Raw genomic sequence first — 20,305 nt, forward strand, 5'->3', positions numbered from 1 at the left:
CAAATTAGCGAATGAAACCGGGATAGCCGCCTACAAATTAGCCTACAAGTATAATAGAAATTACCGTTTGTTTGAACCAAGAGATGAAACCGGGATAGCCTCCTCCTTGCTTTGCGAGAAGCTCATACTCTTCGACAGAATCCTTTTGGATCACCGCTCCATACGAGAATAAGGCGACGTATCGACTGTATGAAATATCCAGGAATAAGAGCAATTCAAAGGAAATAGAAGTTGCGAAACTATGTACCGAGAACTTACTCGATGTACGGCCGCACTTCTATCAGGTTGTTGAAGATATACAACGAAATGGTCCGCCATTGTTCGTTATCCAAAGATACTGGATTTGAAACACTGGCTGGTGCAAGATTCCCTTTGAATAGGCTGAGGTTGGATCCACCCTTTTTAGGGTCGTCAGCATTGTACCGAGGCTTCGGATTATGCAAATGACGATTTTTGGCTTCGTAGTGTGCTGTCACGAAGTTTGCCGCCTCCTCAGTGATGAATGCCTCAGCCATCGATGCTTCAATTCTACGTTTATTTTTACATTTTTGTCGAAGCGTCTTCTGCATCCTCTCAGTTGGGTAGCACCAACGATTTTGCACGGGCCCCCCAATCTTGCCTCGGTCGGGAGATGCAAAATCAAATGTTGCATTGGATTAAAGAAGCCCGGTGGAAAGATCTTCTCTAACTTGCAGATCAACTCCGGCGCCAACTCTTCCATTTCTTCTAGCACGCCAGGCGATAGTTCTTTCGCACAAAGAACACGGAAGAAATAGCTGAGTTCTGCCAGTACTAGCCATTCATCCTCAGGGATGAAGCCACGCAACATCACCGGCATTACCCGCTCAATCCATATGTGCCAATCATGACTCTTGAGACCAAATATCTTCAATTTATCAAGACTGGCTCCCCTCTGTAGATTCGCTGCATACCCATCGGGGAACATCAACTGCATTTTCACCCACAAGATAATTTCCCTCATAGCTGGCCTTCCAAGATTGAACCATGCCTTTGGCTTCGTCCAGTTCTGCTTTCCTTTCGGTTCTTTCATGTTTTGTAACGACCTATCACATAGCGCCTCCAGATCGACTCTAGCCTTAGTATTATCCTTTGACTTCCCATCTATGCCGAACAATGTACCAAAAAGTGCCTCGGCGATATTCTTCTCAGTGTGCATCACGTCGATGTTGTGTGGGCAAAGGAGGTCTTTGAAGTAAGGCAGATCCCATAAGCATGTTTTGTGAGTCCAGGCGTGCTTAGAATTATACCCCTTGAAGTACCCTGGACGCTCTGGATCTGGCTCGAGAGCGTTTAACTGATCCAGGGTCTGTTGGCCTGTCAATGCATGTGGTGCAGAGTTTTTGACAACTCTACCTCTCATGAAGTTCTTCTTGTCTTTCCTGAACTTATGGCGAGGATTCAGGAACTGTCTATGCATGTCGAAGCAAGAAAACTTGCGACCGGCCTGAAGCCAACGAAACTCAAGAGCTCCCTTGCATGTGGGGCACGGGAACCTTCCATGCACACACCAGCCAACGAATAGCGCATACGCCGGCAAGTCATGCGTCGAGTACATGTACCAGACACGCATTATGAAGTTCCGTTTGCTATAGGCATCGTATGTCTTGAACCCATTATCCCAGGCTTCTTGCAATTCGTCCTTAAGCGGTTGCATGTACACATTCATATTTTTCCCCGGATAGTTGGGCCCTGGAATTATCAACGTCAGGAAAATGTTCTTTCTTTGCATAATCTGTCCCGGGGGGAGATTGAGTGGAAAGACAAATACGGGCCAACAACTGTATTGGGCTGCCGTCATACCAAACACACTGAACCCATCCATGCTGATGCCGACTCGAGGATGCCTTGGATCTGCCGCTTTGTCACCATGTAATTCATCAAACTTTTTCCACGCAACACCATCCGATGTGTGTACAATCATCAGATTCCCATCTGCATCTAGTTCGGTTCTTTTGCCCGTTTTGTGCCATGTCATCTGTCTGGCCGTCTCTTCGACCATGAAAAGACGTTGAAGTCTTGGTACGATTGGCATATACCGAAGAACACTAACGGGGATTTTGGTCTGTGTCTTCTCACCCATACCGTTGTCCACCACAACATACCTGGAAGACTTGCAAATGGGACAATAGTTCAAGTCCGCATAGTCAAGCCTAAACAAGACACATCCTTTCTCACAGGCATGTATCTTATCATAGGGCATCTTCAGTGCACAGAGGATTTTGTCCGACTGGTACAGGTTTGCAGGCATTACATGGCCTTTGGGTAGAAAGCGTCCAAATACTGTCATCATTGCATCGTAGCATTCTCTGCCCAAGTTGAACTGAGCCTTCAGAGCCATTACTTGTGAGATGGCATCCAACTGACAAAGCTCAGTGTGCTCATGGAGCGGACGTTTTGAAGACTCCAACATTTCATTGAAGGCCTTTGCAGATTCCTCCATCTCCTCGTCCGAATCCCGAGCATCATCAAAGTCTTGCACCATGTTTTCCATCCCGGTACCATGCTCGTCGGTGCGACGACGATCCACCTCAGCTCGGTCACGTTGGGCAGACTCACCATGAAATGTCCACACCGTATAATCGGGCGTAAAACCACTCTTCTGCAGGTGTTTGCCCATTTCAGCCTCTGTCCTCTTTTCCCAATTGCCGCACCGTAAACAGGGGCACCAGGTTTTCCTCTGGCCATTTGAAAATGCAGCTCGCACAAACCCCTTGGTTTTTGTGAACCATTCAGTGCTCCATTTGTTCTGACCAGTGTGACCGGTGTACATCCACGCACGATCACTCATCTTGACTTTCAGAGCTACTAGACACACAACAAATATATATATATATAATTCAGCATGTATGTATTCATTAGTTGATCTACTTTGTCAATTTTATTACGTCCATGCAACCTACACTCTAATAGGTAATGATAGGTCCTAATCCCACCCGAGTATGTTTAGATTGGGTTCATTTTCCCATGCTATGCCCCGGATCCTACGCAAAATTTCGGCAGCACCTCCCCGCTGTTCTCCTGATACACGTCTCTGCAATAAACAGAGAGGATGTGTACCCGGAGAACAACAGGGGAGGCACTGACGAAATTTATGCATCGGATCCGGAGCAAAGCATACGGGAAAACGAACCCAATCTAAACATACTCGGGCTGTCCATGGATAGCGTTGGACAATTCAAAAGAATCAAGGTTATAAATATGCAAATGCATGCATATTTATAACTATGACGCTTTCGAACGGGAGACACATATTGGTTACGCATACTGATGATTCAAGACACATATATATCTAGCTATCAAGTTTCATCGGAATAGATCAAATAATTAATGGGGGAGGAGGACATGTCATTTGTGCTCACCCACGAACGAAGGGGCAGAGCTCGTCAAACACACGGCGAGGTCGTCGAACACCAAACCTCGCAGCGATGAAACAACTGCACATTTAAAACTACCCGATCAACACAATTATATATGATGTTTTTCATAACAAAATCGAAAGATATATGACCTAACTAATAATTCACAAATATATGACCCCGTCGGCTTCTGGAAGGCCAAAGAACACCTTTTCGGGAGGTGTCGGGGGTCGGGGTGTCGTGTCGGTCTCGGGGTGCTGTGTCGGGGTCGGGGTCTCGGGGTCGGGGTGTTGGGTCGGGGTGCCGGGTCGGGGTCGGGGTCGGGGTGTCGGGTCAGGCTCGGGGTCGGGGTGTCGGGGTCGGGGTCGGGGTCGGGGTCGGGGTCTCGTGGTCGGGGTGTCGGGGTGTCGGGGGGTGTCGTGTCGGGGGTCGGGGTGTCGTGTCGGTCTCGGGGTGCCGTGTCGGGGTCGGGGTGTCGTGTCGGGTCGGGGTGCCGGGTCGGGGTCGGGGTGCCGTGTCGGTGTCGGGGTCGGGGTGTCGGGTCAGGCTCAGGGTCGGGGTGTGGTGTCGGGGTGTGGTGTCGGGGTTGGGGGGTCAGGGGGTCTTCTCATTCTTCTACTACTTCTACTTCTTCTCATCCCCCGTCTTCTTCTTCTACTTCTTCTTCTTCTTCTTCTTCTTCTTCTTCTTCTTCTTCTTCTTCTTCTTCTTCTTCTTCTTCTTCTTCTTCTTCTTCTTCTTCTTCTTCTTCTTCTTCTTCTTCTTTCTCCTCCTCCTCCTCCTCCTCCTCCTCCTCCTCTTCTTCTTCTTCTTCTTCTTCTTCTTCTTCTTCTTCTTCTTCTTCTTCTTCTTCTTCTTCTTCTTCTTCTTCTTCTTCTTCTTCTTCTTCTTCTTCTTCTTCTTCTTCTTCTTCTTCCTCCTCCTCCTCCTCCTCCTCCTCCTCCTCCTCCTCCTCCTCCTCTTCTTCTTCTTCTTCTTCTTCTTCTTCTTCTTCTTCTTCTTCTTCTTCTTCTTCTTCTTCTTCTTCTTCTTCTTCTTCTTCTTCTTCTTCTTCTTCTTCTTCTTCTTCTTCTTCTCTCTCCTCCTCCTCCTCCTCCTCCTCCTCCTCCTCCTCCTCCTCTTCTTCTTCTTCTTCTTCTTCTTCTTCTTCTTCTTCTTCCCCCTTCTACTTTTTTTTGAGTGGGCTTCCCCCTTCTACTTAACCTAAACCTAAACTAAAAACCTAAACTAATTAAAACTAAACTATTTAAACTAATTAAACCTAAACTAATTAAACTAAATAACCTACACTAATTAATTCTAAACTAAAAAAACTTAAACTAAAAAACCTTATCTAAACAGAAAAAAAAACAAAAAAACAGAAAAAAAATGGGATCGAGGGGCTCACTGTGGGGGCCAGCGACGGGTCGGGGAGGGGCCGGCGACGGGGGGCCGGGGCGGGGCGGTGGAGGAGGCGGGGCGGCGGGGGCCCGGCCGGCGGGGGGGCCGGGGCGGGGCGGTGGAGGAGGCGGGGCGGCGGGGGGCCCGGGGCGGCGGGGGGCGGGCGGCGGGGGGCTGGGGCGGGGCGGTGGAGGAGGCGGCGGGGGGCGCGGGGCGGCGGGGGGCCGGGGCGGCTGTGGGCCGGGGCGGCGGGGGGCCGGGGCGGGGGAGCGACGGGGCGGGTGGGGCGGCGGGGCGACGGGGCGGCGGGGGCGACGGGGCGGCCGGCGGCGGCGGCGGCGGGGTCGGAGGAGAAGGGCGCGCGAGGACGAAGTGAGTAACGGGCGGGGGGGTACCTGCCGTTAGGCAAGTGCCCTCTTTGCCGTCAGCCAGCCTTTGCCGTCCGCCTTTTTGCCTCTTTGCCGTCTGCTAGCGGACGGCAAAGAGGTGGGCCGTTAAGATTTTTTCAAACGAGCGGGGGGTGGGGGCCACCACACTCTTTGCCGTCTGCCAGCGGACGGCAAAGGTTCTTTGCCGTCTGCTGGCGGACGGCAAAGAGATGGCTGATGGCAAAGAGCTTCTTTGCCGTCAGCCTTTTCTTTGCCGTCCGCTTACGTGTAGCTGATGGCAAAGAGCTTCTTTGTCGTCAGCTAGCAGACGGCAAAGAGCTTCTTTGTCGTCAGCTAGCAGACGGCAAAGAGCTGGCAGATGGCAAATTAGCTGATTCCAGTAGTGCCCTCTGAGAACCGACGTGGATCGTATTCGAATCAGCGTCGTTAAACAATTTTAAGAATCATTTGGGGGCTTCCTGTTCAAACATGGGTCGTATTCGAACCAAAGAGAACATAGCTGTCGGTACCCTCTTGATTGGCATCGCCACACCCACTGGGGGCTATATGATCGTATCCGAATCTTGGCTTAAACCCTTTTGGGCCGGGTCTCTGGTCGTATTCGAACTGGAAGCCCCTAAGTTCTGATTTATCACAAGTTTACTCTGATTATGACAAAGTGTGCATGGCCGGGTCTCACTTGCCGGTTTAATTTTGGTTTACCTTGTTAGTTGAACATCATGGATGTCATCAAGGCAAGTAAATTAGAGTTAAGATACCAACCGTGCTACCCGGGTTATTTAATCCGGAAGTATGCTTACAGGCCGTTAAGTGTGTTATCACGGCCATGTTCAGAGTATAACTAAGGACATGTCTTTTTTGATTCATATTCCGGGTTATCCATCTCAAACACCTGATTCTCCGGGTGGTAAGCCGCCTTGAGACTTGTGATTTGCCTTTCTATGCAGATACTTAAAGGCACCTTTTAAGGTTGAGAAGGACAAAGGGATAATTATGACCCGGAGGAACACCAAAAGGATAACTTCAAGGGTTTTCAGCATTCATTACGTGCACGATGGCACGGCAGAGATAAATTGTTGCACCTATGCTATTACAAAATTCATCAAGTCTCAAGGATGGAGCGTTGTTCGGTGAACCGCCAGCCGCTTTATGATGCCTACTGAGTTGAAGTCCACGGCTCGTTCCTGTCTTCTGCTCCGGCTGATCCCACGACCTCGAAGGTTGACGACTTCCAGTCGATGCCGCTGAGAGCTTCGAACTGGGCTTCTTCGTCAATTAACCCGGCCGGGTCAATCTCCGGGGCGAAGGTGTGCTGACGAGCCGGAGGAATCAGATTGAGAGCTTCATAGCGAGGGGTTGGAATCCTCTGATTCTCCGCATTGTACCCCGGCTGATACTTGGCTAAGTCGGTGTCATTCCCGATGATGGTGGCCACCGGGCGTACAGCCTTCACACACGCCGCAAAATCCCTCTGGTCGAAGGCTGAGCCGTCTTCCTTCAGGCTTGGGTAACCCAGGGCGATGTCTGCCGGGTCTAGTTCCGGCAGGAATGCTTTGGCCCGGCTCAGCGCGGCGATTGCTCTGGCTCTCGCGGATGCTCGTCGTAACTCCTGGATCCGCTGCGGCAGAACTGCGAGCCGGCGCAGGACTTCGGCCAGATGAGTTGGCACCTCGTTGGATAGGGCCACCACAGCTAAGGCACGCTGTGACCCGGTGTAGCTGTTCCACCAGGGTGTACACGGCCTTTAACTTGGTGACCACGCTCTGGTTAAGGTTGGCGCTTCTGGGACCTGTTTAACAACATCAGATAAGCCGGTGACAAGGATGAATCAGGAGATGTAAACATTCTAACATGGATGAAAGCCGGTGAGGCGACTTACCGAAGATGGCGGCTACCATTTGGGAAACCTAGCGCTTTAGGCCGGAGAGGTCGGCGGTTTTCTCAGAGAGCGCCTTCTCCGCCTGCTCCGCCCGGGTCACCAGTGCGGCCTTCTCCTCAGCCCAGGCCTTTTGCTCAGCATCAAATTCGGTCTTCAGTTTCTCTTGAGCGGCGATGCTGGAGACAAACTTGGCGTTTGCCTTCCGGGTCTCCATCTCCTGTGTCTTCAGCCGGCTCTTGAGATCCGCAAGGTCCGACTCTAATTTCTTGCCAACAGCCTGCATATATTTCCGGGTTATTAACAGTCATTATATAAGTCCCAAGTGCTTTCCAAGCAAAGACACTTGGCACTTGGGGGCTAATGCATATTGAATGTGTCTATCTATGTACTGCTGGCTCAGTTGAGTAAGCCGGGACCTAAGTCTACAACATATTCAAGTATAAGTCGTCGACTTGGGGGCTAGCATGACAAGGGTCACTATGCAGTAAGTAAGAAGACAGCAGAAGGATACCTCAGATTTTTGTTGGATCTGGTTGACCATGGCGATCTCGGCGTCCCGGCTCTTGTGAACTTGGCTGATGTAGCCAGAGACGAGCTCTCCAATGCTCAAGTCGGTGTAGCTGGAGAGGTCCAGATTCACCCGGTGGGGCTGCAGCAACTCCCCCTTCGCGGAGCATTTGGCCAATGCGGTCGGTCTCCCCGGCTCAACGAATTCCGTCTGGGTGATTACCACGTCCGGGTCGTCTGCTGGTGGGGCTGAGCCTGAGGCCTCCGGGTTAACCGACGCTTCGGTCGTTGTCTTGGTAGTCAGGGCAGGGGCTTCAGGCGCCGTGTCCATTGGAATGGTGGCTTCGGGGGCGGAGGTAGCTGGCGGCTCTTGAGCCGTCGCCTCTGGGTCAGGCAAGTCTGGCATTCCGGCTGACCTGGTTTTCTTTGCTCTTTTAGTGAGCTTTGCCTGGGCACTGAAAAGATAGAAGTTTTAGGCACACAAAGAGTAAATACAGACAGATAATGTAAGGAGATTGTTATTACCCGGGTGCAGTCTTGAAGGCCGGCAGACTCGACTGCATGGAGTCACCCGAAGAGGGGGAGGTCTCCTGATAATTGGAGTCAGAAGAGTTGAGTGGCTGACGGATAACACCTGCCAACGGATGAAAGGGGTACAGGTGAGAAAAAACCTCAGTGCGACGCTTCCTGGTTGCGTCGGGTAACCCGGCGAAGAGGTCGGTGTCTTTGCGGGCCCGGGTGTGACGCCGACTTTCGTGAACCTGCTGCTTCAAAAGAAATTGAGGGTCTTGATGAGCTAATGGATGTGAAAAGCTTACTTTCCGGGTTACTCTTCGGACTTTCAGCTGTGGCAAAGGCTCCGAGTCGGAGGAAAGTGACATTACCTCTTCAACCACAGGGTTACTGGCGCCGGTGTCATCCTGTCAATGAGCAAATGTTGATAAGGCGGACAGCAACAAACAACAAATATGGCAAGAGTTTAAAGGTTTAAGGGTTACCTCTGACTCGGAGCTGTCGCTTAATTGCAGTAGCTCCGAAGCAGTGGGTCTGCTTCCCTTTTTGCGAGGGGCGGCTTTCTTGGCGGCTTTCTTCGCCTTCCTGGCCTTCTTGGCCGCCTCATGGTCATACTTGACCCGCCAGAATTTATCATCAGCCTGAAAAATACAGCAATGAATTCTTAAAATGGTTCAGATCAAGGTGACCTGCAGAAGAAGTTGAAAGGTTAAAGTCAGCGGCTTACCGCTAGGGCTGGATTGATCTTGCAGAAGGGGGCTAGCCCGGTTCTTCCGCAATCTGCCAAGCTCTCGTTTAGAAGAGCCTTGGTCTCCTCCTCTGCAATCTCTTCTGGAAGATCATTGCGACTGTGCCTCTGCGGGTCATCCTTTCGCCCGGTGTACTCACACATTAAGCCGGGGCGGCGGCTCAATGGGATCACCCGCCATGAGATCCAGACCCGGACCAGGTCAATTCCGTTCAGACCGTTGCCTAGCAGGGCCTTGATCTTATTGATCGTTGGAAGCAGAGGCTGGCGTTCCGCGGCAGACAGTTTGTCGGATAGCGGATGAGTCGGCTCTAGGCGTGTTGGGCGAAAGCCGGGCAGCGGGTTCTCGTCAGCCGGGGACGTGTCTTGGCAGTAGAACCAAGTCATATTCCAGTCCTTGGGGTGGCTTGGCGGCTCTGCGTAAGGGAACAGACAGTCCCTACGCCGTTGGATGGAGATGCCGCCTAATTCCAGACTTGGCCCGTTGGCACACTCGTTTTGGCGGTTTAAGTAGAACAGTTCTCTGAAAAGCAGTAAACTGGGCTCTTCTCCAAGGTACACTTCACAAAAGACTTGGAAGTTGCAGATGTTGGATACGGAGTTGGGTCCTATATCCTGAGGCCGTAGGTCAAAGAAGTTGAGCACGTCCCTGAAAAACTTTGAGCCGGGCGGTGCAAAGCCCCGGCTCATATGGTCTGCGAAGATCACTACCTCCCCGTCCCTTGGCTGTGGTCTCTCTTCCGACGGGTCAGGGGCACGGTAGGACATGATTTCCTTCTTAGGTAAATATCCGGACTTAACGAAGTTGGCCAGGGTCTCGTCAGTGACGTTGGATCTCATCCAGTTGCAAGTGATGGGAGCCTTGGGAAGCATGGTGAAAGTTGGTGGTCTATGATAAAGAGAAAGGTGTCCGGGTTAATTATAAGCCGGAGATTATCATTCAAACTAAGGTGGCGGCTTATGAAGGGGACTAATGATATATACTCAATTAAGCCGGAGAATTCTACAAAGCACGGTTCTCTTTAAAACCGGAGGATTCTACGGCGCGTGTTTTCTTTAAGCCGGAAATGTAAGCCGCCAAGATTTAATGGCTGCAGTTTTTACTAAGTGTGGTGAAACAGGTTTCACAGGTTGCGGTAACTTTTTTGGATCAAAATGGTCGGGTGAAATGGAAATTTTCTAGACCTAGAAACAGACGAGCGGATGTTCTTAAGCTCAAACGAAGCATCTATGCAGTGGAAAGAGATCTACCGGCATTCAAAATGAGGCCTAAACAACTACCGCACTAGTTGTATGTAAGGCTGAAGATCAACAAGGGCAATGACTACAGGAACTACCGAAGCTTGTGGCTATGGTGACGAACATGAAGAACTCAGATGAACTCTACCACAGATCTGTTCTAGCAAGGCAGAGGAGACTCACCGGAGTCGGGGAAGAGCAGAAGTCGTCGCCGTTATCTAGTCCGAGTCAGGGTGATGCTGCGGCCGGGTTGATGAAGATCAGGGGCGCGACGGCGGCGGCAGTGGCAGAGCTCGGGCAGAAGAGCGACGGCGCGAGGAGGAAGAAGAGAGCGTGAGAAGAGCACGTTGGGCCGGCCTATTTATAAGACGAAGTCATAAGTGGGCGCGAGATTCAAGGAGACCACGGCGTGGTTATCTCCCCCTCACGATGCCTCGATTTTCGGAACGACAATAAAAGCAAAGATCCGTTGCGGATCTGGCGGAGTAAAAAACAGACTTAATGGAGGATGACGTCACGGCGGAGTATCCGGAGTCCAGAGGATGACGTCACTCCGGGTTATGGCCTTCACATGAATGGTAAGCCGAAGATTTTCTCTGTCTGCAGAGTTGAAGATTGACACGAGCCGGCTCAAGTCAATCCGGGGCCTAATGTTGAGGATATAAACCTTAGAGTCACCCGCCAGGAGGGGTCGGGTTACTCTTCGGATGGTCATTACCGGAAGCCCGGAGCCATGTTTCAAGACGATGGGCCAGAGATGGGCAGAGACCCGGATATGGCTTAGGGCCTGTAGTTACAATCATTATTATAGTAGACTTGTAGTGTAAGGCAAGTATAGTTTAGAGTCCGAGCCAGACGTTCTTATGAGCCGGCCAGGACTCTAAGGGCTGCTGGGCGTCAGCCTCCCTATATAAAGGGACGACCCGGCAGCGGTTCAAGAAGGACAACCTCATCGAGAGCCGGGCATAGCTGTTTAGCTCCCTGGCGATCGTAACCCTAATCAATATCACCTCAAACTGGACGTAGGCTTTTTCCTTCACATTAAGGGGCCGAACCAGTAGAAACCCTCGTGTTCCTTGTCCCGCATAACCCCTTCAAGCTTCCTGGTTGCGATGGCTCCACGACTAAGTCCTAGCTCGAGGACATCTGCCGTGACAATTCCACAAAAGAACTCCTTCAGACGGCACTGGCGCAGCAAGAGGCGTACTCCTACAGCCGGGATAGGATCCACTCGACCCCTCTTCCGGGCCGGAGCCCGGGTTACAGCAGACACATGGTCTCAGCGACCGGCTCAAGCAACGTCCGACGCCATGACCCGCCCCCTGGCCATGGCCTGGCTTATAACGGAGCCTGTCACGCAGCGGACCAAGACAGAGCGCGGCAAGAGGCGGAGCAGGTGCCTCAATTGAGGGCTTACCAGACCCCCCCCCCCCCGGCTTATCCGATGACTTCCGTTGACGTGGGTATCCCTACCAGGACGGGAGGTGTCCCCTGCTTAGTGCCGGCTATCCGCAATGAACGTTTACCCAAGGACTTCAAACGCCCTAGGAAGGTGCCCAACTACACGGCTGACTTACAACCCGCAGCCTGGATCGAGAGTTATGAGATGGCCATGGAGCTACTGGAGGTCAGTGAGGCGGCAATGGCCAAGTACTTCACCATGATGTTGGATGGGACTGCCCGCACTTGGTTAAAAGGGCTACCACCGAATTCCATCGGGTCTTGGGCTGAGCTGAAAGCCCGGTTCATCCAAAACTTCAAAGATACCTGTAGGCAGTCTATGTCAATTGTGGATTTGACTAACTGTAAGCAGCAGGAGGGTGAGTCTACGACACATTGGGTTCGCCGGGTTAAAGAGATCATACACTCGTCAGACAAGATGGATGCCGGCTCAGCAGTTTTAATGCTGGAGCAGAATTGTCGTTTTGTGCCCCTGAAGATGAAAGTCGGGCGGCTTAAGCGCGACTGCAGTGACATGGGTACACTAATGGCAACTCTTGTCCAGTACGTCGATTCTGATGGTACCAAGGATCCCCCTTCAGATGATGAAAGGACAGGGAAGGGAAAGAAGAATGGCAATGGCAAGGGTCCTCAGCATAACCCGGGGAACCAAGGAGGAGGCAAGCACAAGGCAGATGGCAGCCTAGAGTTTTTAGCCAACGCCAGCGCACAAGGCAATAACCAGCAACGCAAGGGGAGGCCCCCTCCCCGAGGCGGCGGGTCAGGACCGACACTGGAGCAGCTGTTGAATGAGCCTTGTCCAAGGCATGGCTCTAGAGAGAAGCCAGCGAATCATCTATGGAAGGATTGTGCAATCATGAAGGCCTTTAATAACTACAATGGCCCGGGTGGTGGCTCAGGCGCCGGCGGTTTTCATGGCCCGGGCGGCGGCTCAAATTCTAATCCTCAGAACGGTCAAGGGGGCTTTAATCAGCAGTCTGGCCAGGGTCATCAGCAGCAGTAGGGAGATTATCAGACCAATCCAAAGCAGCTTAGCGGTGGATAGTATCATGTGTTTACCACCAGTCTGTGTAAACGAGATCAGAAGCTTCATAAGAGGGCAGTAAATGCCGTTGAGCCGGCGGTTCCACGCTACTTGCGGTGGTCTGAACAGCCTATAGTGTGGAGTAGGGAGAATCACCCTCCCCGGGTGGATAATCTGGGTCACTTGGCCTTAGTAGTGGCTCCTCAGGTGGGAGGATATAAGTTCACTAAGGTGCTCATGGATGGAGGCAGCAACATCAACATCCTCTATTATGAGACTTTCCGTCGTATGGGGTTGATTGATAAAAACCTCAGCCAGTCCAACACTATTTTCCACGGTGTAGTACCTGGTAAGTCGGCTTATCCAGTCGGCAAGATTGAATTGGAAGTGGCCTTTGGAGATGAGAACAACTACAGGGTGGAGAAATTGACCTTTGAGGTGGTCAAGATAAGAAGCCCGTACCATGCTATATTTGGACGGCCGGCTTACGCCAAGTTCATGGCACGGCCGTGTTATGTGTACTTACAGCTCAAGATGCCAGGTCACAATGGGACCATTACGGTTCACGGCAGCCGGAAGGTGGCCTTGGAATGTGAGGAAGGCGATGCGGCTTATGCAGAATCTGTTTGTGCAACGGAGGAGTTGAAGTTTTACAAAGACAATGTTGACCCAACAGATATGACCTCTCTGAAAAAGCCGACTACGGAAAATGAGCCGGCGATGAAATTTAAGTCGGCTGATGAAACTAAGCTCGTTGATTTTGTCCCAGGAGATTCATCTCAGCAGTTTAGCATCAGTGCAAATCTGGATCCGAAATAGGAAGGCGCGCTCATCGAGTTCATCCGTGAGAATAGGGACATCTTCGCATGGAAACCTTCTGACATGCCAGGTGTACCTAGGGAACTCGCTGAGCACACTCTCAATGTTGATCCAAAATTTAAGCCGATCAGACAGTTCCTTCGGCGGTTTAATGAAGAGAGGCGGAAAGCCATTGGTGAAGAGGTGGCCCGGCTCTTGGCGGCCGGGTTTATTGTTGAAGTCTTCCACCCAGAGTGGTTAGCTAACCCGGTGCTCGTACTCAAGAAGAACGGCACTTGGCGGATGTGTGTAGACTACACGGACTTGAACAAGGCGTGTCCGGCTGATCCTTTTGCCCTTCCCCGTATTGATCAAATTATTGATGCTACGGCCATTGTGCGCGTTTAAGTTTTCTGGACGCTTATTCCGGATATCATCAGATTAAAATGGCGGTTAAGGACCAGGAGAAGACGGCGTTCATCACTCCCTTTGGAGCCTTCTGCTATGTGTCCATGCCCTTTGGACTCAAGTGTGCACAGGCGACTTATCAGCGTTGCATGCAGAACTGTCTTGATAAACAGATTGGGCGCAATGTTCACGCCTATGTGGACGATATTGTGGTTAAGTCCATAAAGGAGGAAACCCTGATAGATGATTTGAGAGAAACCTTTGATAATCTCCGGGTCTACAAGATGATGCTTAACCCGGCCAAGTGTGTCTTTGGTGTTCCTGCAGGCAAACTCTTGGGTTTTTTTGGTTTCTGACAGAGGCATTGAAGCTAACCCAGAGAAGATCAAGGCCATCACCTCCCTGGCTAAGCCGGCGTGTATAAATGACGTTCAGCGCTTGGCGGGTCGCATCGCTGCATTAAGCCGGTTTATAAGCCGTCTGGGTGAGAAGGCCATGCCATTATATCAGTTGATGAAAAAGACTGATAACTTTGTCTGGAATGATGCAGCTAATACTGCCTTCGAGGATTTGAAGAAGCAGCTGGCAGAGCCTCCAGTCCTTGCTGCTTCGGTTGATAAGGAGCCCTTACTATTATATGTAGCGGCGAACACACGAGCCGTCAGTGTGGCTATTGTGGTGGAGCGCAAGGAGGAGGGTAAGGAGCATCCGGTTCAGCGGCCGGTTTATTATGTCAGCGAAGTGCTCATTGAGTCCAAGCAGCGGTACCCGCATTGGCAGAAGCTTGTGTATGGTGTGTTCATGCGAGCCAGAAACTTAAGCATTATTTTCAGGGTCATCCCATCACTGTCGTCAGTTCTGCCCCTCTTGGTGATATCATTCAAAACAGAGAGGCCACAGGGAGAATTGCTAAGTGGGCTATAGAACTTGGACCTCATGGTCTCAAATATGTGCCACGCACTGCTGTTAAATCTTAGGCCTTGGTGGATTTTATCAATGATTGGACAGAGTCACAGGTGCCCGAGCAGAAGCCGGATAACACATATTGGACTATTTACTTTGATGGGTCCAGGCAGTTGGAGGGCTCGGGGGCTGGAGTCGTGTTGGCTTCCCCTAATGGTGACAAGTTCCATTATGTGCTACAGTGTTGTTTCCTTGCACTAACAACGCGGCTGAGTACGAGGCCTTGCTCCATGGTCTTCGGATGGCTAAAGAGATGAGCTTAAGCCGGGTAAGGTGCTTCGGCGACTCAGACTTGGTGGCTCAACAAGTATCAGGAAAGTGGGATTCCAAGGACCCTCTCATGGCGGCTTATCGCCGCGAGGTTGATGCCATTGCTGGGCACTTTCAGGGTTACCAAGTGGAACACATCGATCGCAGGAAAAACGAGGCGGCGGATGCTTTAAGCCGGCTGGGCTCTCAGCGAAAACCGGTGCCGCCTAACACTTTCCTGGATGTCCTGTATAGCCCTTCTGTTAAGTTGCCTACAGAGGAAGACTTGGCTGTCCCTGACCCGGAGGCACGACTGGTGGCGGCTCTCCATATCATACCAGACTGGACAATGCCGTATCTGGCTTACATGTCCCGGGGCAAGTTTCTTGAGGATGAAACTTTGGCCAGGCAAATAACCCGGCGGGCTAAGTCAATGATTGTTATCAACGGGGAATTGCATCACCGCAGTGTGATGGGAGCGTTTCAGTGTTGTGTTTCCCCTGAGGAAGGTCAAGAAATCTTGCGTGAGATCCATGAAGGGGATTGTGCCCATCACGCCGGCTCAAAGTCTCTTGTGGCCAAGGCTTTTCGTCATGGTTTCTATTGGTTGACGGCTCATGCTGATGCAGAGGACTTGGTCAGTAAGTGTGATGGTTGCCAAAGGTTCTCGCGACGGGCTCACATACCGGCTCAAGAGCTGAGGATGATCCCAATTACTTGGCCCTTTGCGGTCTGGGGGCTTGATATGGTTGGGCCTTTCAAAAGGTCCAAGGATAAGAAGACCCACCTTTTGGTGGCAGTTGACAAGTTTACCAAGTGGGTTGAAGCGGAGCCCGTTAGCAAGTGTGATGCAGCCACGGCGGTTTAGTTTATGAAAAAGGTGATCTTTCGCTTTGGTTTTCCGCATAGTATTATCACTGACAATGGCACCAATCTCTCCAAAGGCGCCATGGAAGAATTTTGTCAACGAGAGCATATCCGACTTGATGTTTCCTCGGTAGCTCATCCTCAATCCAATGGTCAAGCTGAGAGAGCTAATCAGGAGATTCTGAAGGGCATCAAGCCCCGGCTTTTGGTCCCTTTGCAACGGACGCCGGGTTGTTGGGTGGACGAGTTGCCCTCCGTGTTATGGAGCATCAACACTACTCTAACAGGTCTACAGGTTTTACACCTTTCTTCATGGTTTACGGGGCAGAAGCAGTCCTCCCCAGTGACATCCGTCATGACTCACCACGAGTGGCGGCTTATGTTGAGGCGGATAATGAGCAGGCGCGCCAAGATGCTCTTGACTTGCTGGACGAACAGCGTGATGTGGCAGCAGCCCGTTCAGCGATCTACCAACAAGACCTGCGCCGTTATCATAGCCGCCGGGTTAAATCCCGGGTCTTTCAGGAAGGGGATATCGTGCTCCGGCTTATCCAAGATCAAACTGATACGCACAAACTATCCCCGCCTTGGGAAGGGCCCTTTGTGGTCAGCAAGAACTTGCACAACGGGTCGTATTACCTCATTGACGTCCAGGAGCACAAAGATTCACGTAAGTCGGAGGAAGAGACCCGTCGGCCGTGGAACATAGCTCAGCTTCGGCCTTACTACACTTGAGCCACCGGCTCTCATAATGTACATATTTCTCTCAGCCATGTATATATTATGATAAAGCAATAAAGCAGGACCTCTGTCCTTTTTCTCCTCCAAATGTGCATGTGTTTTCTTTGCAAGATCAACATGGTAACTTGAAGGAGGATCCGGCTCATGATCGTATTCGAATCTAGCCGCAGGTAATAAGGTCACTTGGGGGCTTCCTGTTCAAACATGGGTCGTATTCAAACCAAAGAGAACATAGCTGTCGATACCCATTTGATTGGCAAAGTGCCGAGCTCATTGAGAGGTTTTCTCTGATCATATTTGAATCATAGTTTAACCCCTTTGAGAACCGACGTGGATCGTATTCAAATCAGCGTCGTTAAACAATTCTTAAAATCACTTGGGGGCTTCCTGTTCAAACATGGGTCGTATTCGAACCAAAGAGAACATAGCTGTCGGTACCCTCTTGATTGGCATCGCCACACCCACTGGGGGCTATATGATCGTATCCGAATCTTAGCTTAACCCCTTTGGGCCGGGTCTCTCGTCGAATTCGAACCGGAAGCCCCCAAGTTCTTCTGCTTTATAACCAGTTTTCTCTGATTATGTCAAAGTGTGTACAGTCAGGTCTCCCTTGGCTGGTTTAAATTTTGATTTCCAGTATTGGTTCAACACAATAGGTGTCACTAAAACAGATACACCGGAGTTAAGGTACCAACCTTATTACCCGGGTTATCTAAATCGGAAATACGCTGGCAGGCTGCTAAGTGTGTATCACGGCTATATTAAAGACATAATTAAGGGTCAATCTTTTGATTCATATCCGGGTTATATATCTAAAACTGATGACTCTCAGCGCGGTAAGCCACCTAGAGACTTGCGATTTGTCCTTTTATGCAGGATAATTCAAGGTAATTATTTGAGACTACGGAGAATGAATGACCCGGAGAGATATCAAGAGACAACTTCAATAGACTTCAGCATTCAATATGTGCACGATGGCACGGCAAAGCTAAAATGTTGCACCTACTCTATTACAAGACTCATCGAGTCCAAAAGGGTGGAGCATTGTTTGGTAAGCCGGCTCCAGAAGCTAAGACGCTTGCTGGGTGGAAGTCTCCGGCTCATTTCTTTCTTCTCCTCCGGCTGTCCCCAAGGTCTGGAAAGTTGAAGACTTCCAGTCGATGCCGCTCAGCGCTTCGAATTGGGCTTCCTCGTCAATTAACCCGGCCGGGTCAATATCCGGGTCAAAGGTGTGCTGACGAGCCGGCGGAATTAAACTCAGAGCTTCATAGCGAGGGGTTGGAATCCTCTGATTTTCTGCATTATAACCCGGCTGGTACTTGGTCAGATCCGTGTCGTTGCCAATAAGAGTTGCCACCAGGCGCACGATCTTCACGCAGGCGGCGAAGTCTTTTTGGTCGAAAGCCGTGCCATCTTCCTTCAGACTTGGATAGCCGAGGGCGATGTCTGCCGGGTCTAGCTCCGGCGGGAAAGCCTTGGACCGGCTCAGCGCGGCGATCGCTCCGGATCTCGCAGAGGCCTGTCACAGCTCTTGGATACGTTGCGGCAGGACGGCGAGCCGACGAAGAACCTCCGCCAAGTGAGTCGGCACCTCGTTGGATAAGGCTACCACAGCTAAGGCACGTTGTGACCCGGTGTAGAGTTGCTCCACCAGGGTGTACACGGACTTTAGCTTGGTTACCACACTCTGGTTGAGGTTGGCACTTCTGGAACCTGTTTCATAGAGCAGGACAAGCCGCCGACCAGGGTGAGTTATGAGGCGTTAAAATTTTAAACTGAATGAAAGCCGGCGGATGACTTACCGAAGATTGCAGCAACCATTTGAGACACTTAGCGCTTTAAGCCGGAAAGTTCGGCCGTCTTCTCTGACAGGGCCCTCTCCGCCTGATCAGCTCGGTTCACCAGTGCGGCCTTTTCTTCGGCCCACGCTTTTCGTTTAGCGTCAAACTCTGTCTTCAGCTTCTCTTGCGCGGCGATGCTGGACACGAACTTGGCATTTGCCTTCCGGGTCTCCATCTCTTGCATCTTCAGCCGGTTCTTGAGATCAGCGAGGTCAGCCTCAAGTTTCTTGCCAGCAGCCTGTATAAATGTCCGGGTTATGACATGCACAGTTACTATACAAATTTAAAGTCCCAAGTGTTTTCCAAGCAAAGACACTTGGCACTTGGGGGCTAATGCATGTTCAACGTTTCTATTTACCAATTTCCGGTTCATAGAAGCAAGCCAGAAGATAAGTCCCAAGTGTTTTCCAAGCAAAGACACTTGGCACTTGGGGGCTAATGTGTATCGAAGGTTCTTATCTACAAATTACCGGTTTAATTGGCTAAGCCGGAACTTCAGTCTACAACATATTCAATCATAAGTTGTTGACTTGAGGGCTAGCATGGTAAAAGTAACTAGGCAGTAAGTAAGAGGACAGAAGGATAATACCTTAGATTTCTGCTGGATCTGGGTCACCATGGCAACCTCTGCGTCCCGGCTCTTGTGCACTTGGTTGATGTAGCCGGAGACAAGCTCTCCGATGCTCAGGTTGGCATAGTCAGTTAGATCCAGACTGACACGGTGGGGCTGCAGTACTTCCCCCTTGGCAGAACACTTGGCCAGTGCCGTAGGCCTCCCCGGCTCAACAAATTCCATCCGGGTGATTTCCATGTCCGGGTCATTTGTTGGCTGAGCCGAGCCGGAGGCCTCCGGGTCAGCAGAAGCTTCTACAGGTGCCTTGTCGATTGGAGCAGTGGCTTCGGGGGCGGAGGCAGCTGGCGGTTCTTGAATTGTCACCTCCGGGTCAGGCAAATCTGGCTCTCCGGCCGACTTGGTTTTCTTCGCCCTCTTGGTGAGCTTTGCCTGGGCACTGAAAAAACAACAAAGGTTAGTACAAAAAAGTATGAGCAAAGATCAGAACAACATGAGATGGTTATCATTACCCGGGCACGGTCTTGAAAGTTGGCAGATTCGACTGCATAGAATCGCCAGAAGAAGGGGAAGTCTCCTGATAATTTGAGTCAGAGGAATTAAGCGGTTGGCGTATAACACCCGCAAAAGGATGAAAAGGGTACAATTTTGTGGTCACCTCGGTCCGGCGTTTCCTTGATGCATCAGGTAACCCGGAGGAGAGGTCAGTGTCCTTGTTGGTCCGGGTAGGTCACCGGCTCTCATGAACCTGTTGCTTCAAAAGAAATTGAGGATCTTGGTAAGCTAAAGGATGGGAAAAGCTTACTTTCCGGGTTACTCTTCAGGTTTTTAGCCGTGGCAAGGGCCCTGAGTCGGAGGAAAGTATTGTTACCTCTTCAACCACCGGGTTACTAGCTCCGGTGTCCTCCTGTTGATAAACAGCATTGATAAGGCGGACAGAACTAAAGCAACAAGTATAACAAGAGCTTACAGGTTTAGGAATTACCTCAGACTCGGAGCTGTCACTCAGCTGCAACAGCTCCGAAGTAGTGGGCCTACTTCCCTTCTTACGGGGAGCGGCTTTCTTGGCGGCTTTCTTCGCCTTTCTAGCCTTTTTGGCGGCGTCATGGTCATACTTGACCCGGCAGAACTTGTCGTCAGCCTGAAAAATACAATGATGAATTCTTAAAACGGTTCAGATGAAAGTTATATGCAGAAGAAGATAAAATGTTAAGGTCAGCGGCTTACCGCTGGGGCTGGGTTGGTCTTGCAGAAGGGGGCTAACCCGGTCCTCCCGCAGTCTGCCAGGCTCTCGTTCAAAAGAGCCTTGGTCATATCTTCCGCAACGTCTTCAGGAAGATCGTTGCGGCT

The sequence above is a fragment of the Aegilops tauschii genome, chromosome 1 (genome assembly GCF_002575655.3).
Source record: "Aegilops tauschii subsp. strangulata cultivar AL8/78 chromosome 1, Aet v6.0, whole genome shotgun sequence".
NCBI classification, from domain to species: Eukaryota; Viridiplantae; Streptophyta; class Magnoliopsida; order Poales; family Poaceae; genus Aegilops; species Aegilops tauschii.